At 41.9% G+C, this 6000-nt stretch overlaps 1 protein-coding gene across 2 annotated transcripts in view; it reads left to right on the top strand.

Moving 5' to 3' along the window:
- Positions 1 to 352: 352 nt before the first annotated feature.
- DENND4A (DENN domain containing 4A) overlaps positions 353 to 6000 on the top strand; it is a 130130-nt gene continuing 124482 nt past the window's right edge. The window contains exon 1 of one of the 2 annotated variants that reach the window (XM_025390372.1): positions 353 to 632. The gene's annotated coding sequence lies outside the window, so the exon portion shown is untranslated. The remainder of the gene's footprint in view (positions 633 to 6000) is intronic. The other variant, XM_025390373.1, reaches the window with a different exon arrangement.

Below are 6000 nucleotides of genomic sequence, written 5' to 3'. Positions count from 1 at the left end.
CAAGGCAATCTCAGGACTCCCGGAGTGCCGGAGAGGAAGGAAGAAACAGGTCAGTTGGCGCGAACTGGACTCTTGTGCTTCTGGGTGGCGAAAGGTGAAGGGAATGTACGCTTCGCCCACGCCAGCCTGGGGCTTGGGATCTCCTGACCCGACGGGGAACCACGGTGCGTTTCCCCAACTACACCGCACGTCACAGGGTAGGGCGACTTAGTCCCGCCCACCTTCTCCGCCCTCTCGTCAGTTTGGCGCTAGGACCCCACGACCCTCAACCCGGCCCTCTCCTCCCACTAGGGCCAGATCCGGCCTTCGATTGGTGCTCGCGCGCGTGATTCCCGCCCCCGCCCCTTCCGTCATTGCCAAGATGGCGCCGGTAGCGGTAGCCGCGGCGGCTGGAGTCGGAGAAAGAGGCGGAGGCAGTGGCGGCCGCGAGGGGAGGGGGAGTCCCGTCTGACTGAGACGGCAGGCCTGGGCGGGCGGGGGTGCCGCGGAGGGCGGAGCGCCGGGCTGGGGATGAGCTAAGCGGGCTCAGAGCGCCGCGGCATTCCGCCTCTGGTGTCCCGCTGCCGCGCGTGAGGGAATCCGGCGCGGCTCTTCAAGCTCGATCAGCTGCTCGCTCGGGAGCCAGCTGGGAGGTGAGTGCGGGGGCGGCGACCCGGGCAGCGGTGGCAGGTGGAGCTGTCACGGCCCGGAGAGGTGACAGCCGGGGGCGCGGGAGCGGGGCGGCCGGGCTCGGGGAGGCGGCATGGATGGCCGCGACCTCCGCCCGAGAGCTCTTGAGAGCCGGGAGGTCCTCCGCGGCTCGGTCCGCCCCGGGATGGCGTGGCGGTGCTGAGAGTAGCACCAGCGCCTCTGCGTCGGACGCGTGGGGGGCTCCTGTGTTTTCATTCCAGATTTTCTATTCCAGGCTGGCCTGGGGCTGTTGTTATTTGCGAGTGGGGGCGGGGAGGGGGAGGTCCTGGATCTGGGATTTTGACAAGCCCGTTACGTAAGTCGGAGGTGGCTTCCCGGAATCCCACCTGCTCGGTATCTGAAACAGGCGGCGGGGGGAGCCCGGGGTGCCTGGAGGCCCACTTTTCCTCCCAGGGTCTGTCCAGCCTTCCCCGGCCCGCGGGTACGGGTTCTGCGTGAGCGCGGCCAGCGTCCAAGTTGGCCAGTTTTTTTCTAGTCTTTTTGGGGATGGTGTGTGGTGGGGGAAGGGAACGGTTCCTGGTTACCACCATTCCCTTTGAAGTTTATCGCTTTCTGGAGGTGGGGGGGCAGGAAAAACAGTAAAAAGCTTGTGACCTAAAATTGGGTCGCAGCGACAGCTTTTCATTATCGTGCTTTTAAATGACAGATGTGCTGGAAGATTTTTGTTGTTGTTCCAATGTGCTTTTAATTCAAACGTATGGTTACGCCTAGAGCCATAGAGGTTTTTGTCTTACAGGACAGTTATTTCTTGTTTGCAACAGCAGGACAGGCATCAGTCAACAGGCATGTATTTATTTAAGGAGAAAACGCGTGTCAGCCAGCTAGAGACCCGTGAGGGCAGAAATTGTATTACTCTGTGAATATGTTATTCTTTAAAATGTATTATACATTAATGAAAAGAATAGCCCGAATGTGAAAGAAGCGGTCTTGCAAGATTACAAGCTGTTATTTGGTAGTATATAGTCTCATTCTATTTTCTGTTTACCCTAGTCTACCTCTTCTCTCCTTGGGGGAGGAGGTGGAGACACCTGTAAACAGTGTAGCCCCGGTTACACTAATCTATTGTAGTACATTTGGGATTATTTTAAAAAGTATTCTGGGGGACTTAAGATTGGGTAATAAGCAAGGACTCTTGAGCAAGTTATTCAGTTTATGTTGATAGTGGTTCTGGGATTCGACTTTTGAAAACTTAAGTATACAAAATTTCTGAGCTGTTTGAACCCTGTTTGAACTTAAAATAAAATATTATATTTGGCTTCTTTTTCGAAAACTTTGTTTTGGGCAGAATTAAACATTATGGGCAATTTTTACTTCATTTACACAATTTCCCTTTGAACCACAGCTCTCAGTAGGAGTCCAGAATAGCATATGTTATCATCATTATATATAATATGTTACATAATTTTCTTTTTCTGAATGATTAAACATAGACCTACTTCACTGTGAAGTTTAATTTTTGTTTTGTATTATTTTTTAAGCCCCTTCCATTCTGGGATCACTGTGGAGTTTTATAACAATGTACTTGCTAAGAAATTTAATTGATCTTGATACCAGTCGCAAATTGGGAATAAATATAAATACATTTTGGCCCAAGTTTTAAACTTATAGACACAAATTTACATTTTTGAAAATTGGTGAAGCAATATGAGTTTTTTGTCTGTGCAAGAGAGCCAGGAAGTTGATGCTGATTTGTTCTGAACTTTTCCACATGAATTACCACTGGTTTAAAGAGTTATTGATTCTCAAGTTCCTGGAACTGTTGTCCTAGTTCTGGTAACTTGAATAGTATTTAGTATAATTGGGAGGCTAGAAGAAGTAAGAGACTACATGACATTTATTAATTCATTTAAAAAATTATGGCAGAATTGTAAAATAAAATTAGCTGGGGTTAATAGAATTGTAAAATAAAAGTAGCTGGGACTGCAGGCGTGCATCACCATGCTTGGCTAATTTTTGTATTTTTTGAGATGGGATTTCACCAGGTTACCCAGACTGGTCTTGAACTCATGAGCCCAAGCAATCTGCCCGCCTTGGCCTCCCGAAGTGCTGAGATTACAGGTGTGAACTGCCGCACCCGGCCAGTGTAATTGCTATTATAAAACTTGGTTTTCCACTGAGTGGTATTAGTTACATTATATTTTGTTGTTTGCAGAATTTTTTGAAGCATTCTATGTCCTACAAAAACCTAGTTAAAGCACTAATGCAGATAGAGGTGTTTGGTATATAACAAATCTTGTGCTATTCCTACTTAAATTGATGGTGCGTTGTTCTAGGTGGAAAACAAAAGTTGCTCTAGCAGGAAAATTGACTTGTTATTCTTGCCTTCTCTGATGTCAGAGACTTATCTTTGGGCGATTTTTCCTTTTTCCTACCACAGGTAGAAGAAGAGTGAGAATAGCTGATACATTTTTCTTCCTTTCTTATTTTATTTTATTTTATTTTACTATCTAATGCCCCAGATAGATTGTTTATTCAGTAGAATTTGTGGGAGGATGCTGGGGATGGAGGGAGTCAAGCACACCACACTTCGTTATTGTATATCATAGTTATCACTTTGAATTCTACAAGACCAATGTAGAAATGTACATTTAAGAAGTGTTTAGGCCCTATTAGGTGGCTCATGCCTGTGATTCCAGCCCTTTGGGAGGCCAAGGTAGGAGGATCCCTTGAGCCCAGGAGTTTGAGGCTGCAGCGAGTTATGATTGTGCCACTGCACTCCAACCTGGGCAACAGAGTGAGACCCTGTCTCAGAAAACAAGAAACAAGAAGTGGTTAATTTATATAGCATTTTATAAGAGTGGAACAATTTTAATAGTCAAAATGCATTATAATATGGGAATGGTGAAATTAATGATAATCTATGTGGTGGATATAGCTTCTAAAAATCATTTTTAAAATGTACTGACATAAGAAAGTACAATATAATGTTAAGAGAAAAATTAGAATATAAAGAAACATATAGGTATAGATGGCAAAAAGATTTGCAGGAGATATATAAAATAGTAAGAGATGCTATCCCTGGGTGATAGAATTATAGGGAATTTTTATTTTAGTTTTTGTGCTTTTCTCTGTTCTGAGTAATTACTACTTTTTTTTTTTTTTTTTTTTTTGAGACAAGGCCTGGCTCTGTCACCCAGGCTGGAGTGCAGTGGTACGATCTCAGCTCACTGCAACCTCCACCTTCCAGGCTCAAGCCATCCTCCCACCTCGGCCTCTCAAGTAACTGGGACTACAGGCATGCGCCACCATGCTTGGCTAATTTTTCTATTTTTTGAGACGGGGTTTTGCCATGTTGCCCAGACTGGTCTTGAACTCGTAAGCCCGAACAATCTGCCCGCCTTGGCCTCTCAAAGTGCCGAGATTACTGCACCTAGCCAATTATTACTCTTTTAATTATGAAAAAGACATTGAAATATTTTCAAGGGTCATAGGAGAAAATACTGAAAATCCCAAATAACTATTGCTACAGTAGGAAAATTATCTTAAGGTTGTTAGCAAAAGTAACCCAAAATATCGTGCTTATTTTCATTATACAATAATAGACACAGCTTGTAATTTAGATGAAGACGTTCTCTTAATAACCAGCACTAACCTTGTAATAGTTTTACATATGTGGATTTTTGTGTCTTTAAACATTGCTTCTCACCAAGGTTTTTCTTTCTTCCACCAAAGCTGTTCTGTGTTGACAGTGCCACCTGTTGATGGATTCCTCTACTTAGTCATTTCCCCATTACTTCGTCAGTCAGTAGGCAATGGTCTTTGATTATGAGATGCCAGATAATTTGCTAGTTACTGAGATTACAAAGGTAAATAAATGAATAGTGATTTCTGGCCTCAGACCCTGGGTCAGAATTTTTTTTTGCTTTTTGGACCATCAGTACATATTGTGTTCTCAGGTTTTCCTGTTTCTCTGCCAATAGCCTGACACCTCAGGCAGTATCTTTTTCCTGGTGCTCATATGCTTTTGTAACTTTCTTCATAGGAATGTGTGCTGTGAGTTCTAGACAACAAATTTACAGATACATTTTTGAAACATTACTTGATTATAGGTTTGGGAATCCTATAGTTAGAAGGGCTGCCTATATGTTCATCTATGGCTGTTACTATTTTTAAAATGTGTGACACTTTCTTAGTTCCTTTGTGCTTCCTTCTGTTAAAAATCACAAGTAGAAAGCAAGAGAGAGAAGAGACAAAAAGAAAGAGGTAGAAAGATATCAAGGGAATTTTCCTACTACTGTTATACTTTATTTTCACTGAGAATAGTGAGTCATTAAAATGTATAGTAAGAGATACTGTTTCTGACATACTTTGTTAAAACCTGTCTCTCTTGATCTGTGTAAAAATGCATTTTCCATATGTATGTTAAAGTGTATATACATACATAAGCTCACACAGTTTAGCTGTTTTTGTTTTCAAATGAAAGCTGAAATATGAAGATCAGAACTTTATTAAATTTCTTAATTTTGTTGTAATATTGTTTTGTAGATGAGAGATTTTTATTTTTGAAAAGTTTAAAAAATAAATAGCAAAACTGTATACACCCACATACCCACATATAAAATGTTAACATATTTCATTTTTGCTTCAGATATATATTTAATTTAAAATAACTATTTATATCGTAGTTATCACATTGAATTCTAAAAGAGCAGTGTAGAACTTTATACTTTCTTGAATATTACAGATCATGTTAAAGTCCCTTTTGTTCTCCCCAGTTTTATCCTCCTCACCTTCATCTCCCATCGCAGAGGAAATTGTTGTAATGAATTTGGTTTGTATCCTTTTAGTTTATTTTTTAATAAACTGTATGTATGAACAATGACATGGCATTGCTTTGGGTGCTTTTGAAGAACATGTACATTGGAGTACATTTCAAATTCCCTTGGTGTGAATATTGACTCTGCTACTTAATTTTGTGACCTTAGGTAAGTTATTTAATCTTTACATGCCTCAGTGTCCTCATCGATCACATAGGGATGATAGAGGTGTCCACTTCATACAATTGTTGTAAAAATTAAATGAGCTTATTTATTTATTTAACTTATTTTTATTATTATTTTTTTTCTTTTTAGAGACTAGGTTTCATCAGGTTGCCCAGGCTGGTCTCAAACTCCTGGGCTCAAGCAATCCTACTGCCTTGGCCTCCCAAAGTGCTGGGATTACAGGCATGAGCAACTGTGCCTGGCCTAAATAAGCTAATTTATATAAGGTAGTTAAAACTGAGTCTGGCACTAAAAAAAAAAAAAAAAAAGTATGTTATAGTAAGTTTAAGCAGCTGTTAATATGATTGTGTCATGGTATATGGATTTT

The sequence above is a fragment of the Theropithecus gelada genome, chromosome 7a (assembly GCF_003255815.1).
Source record: "Theropithecus gelada isolate Dixy chromosome 7a, Tgel_1.0, whole genome shotgun sequence".
NCBI classification, from domain to species: domain Eukaryota; kingdom Metazoa; phylum Chordata; class Mammalia; order Primates; family Cercopithecidae; genus Theropithecus; species Theropithecus gelada.
This window is presented reverse-complemented; position numbering and strand designations above follow the sequence as displayed.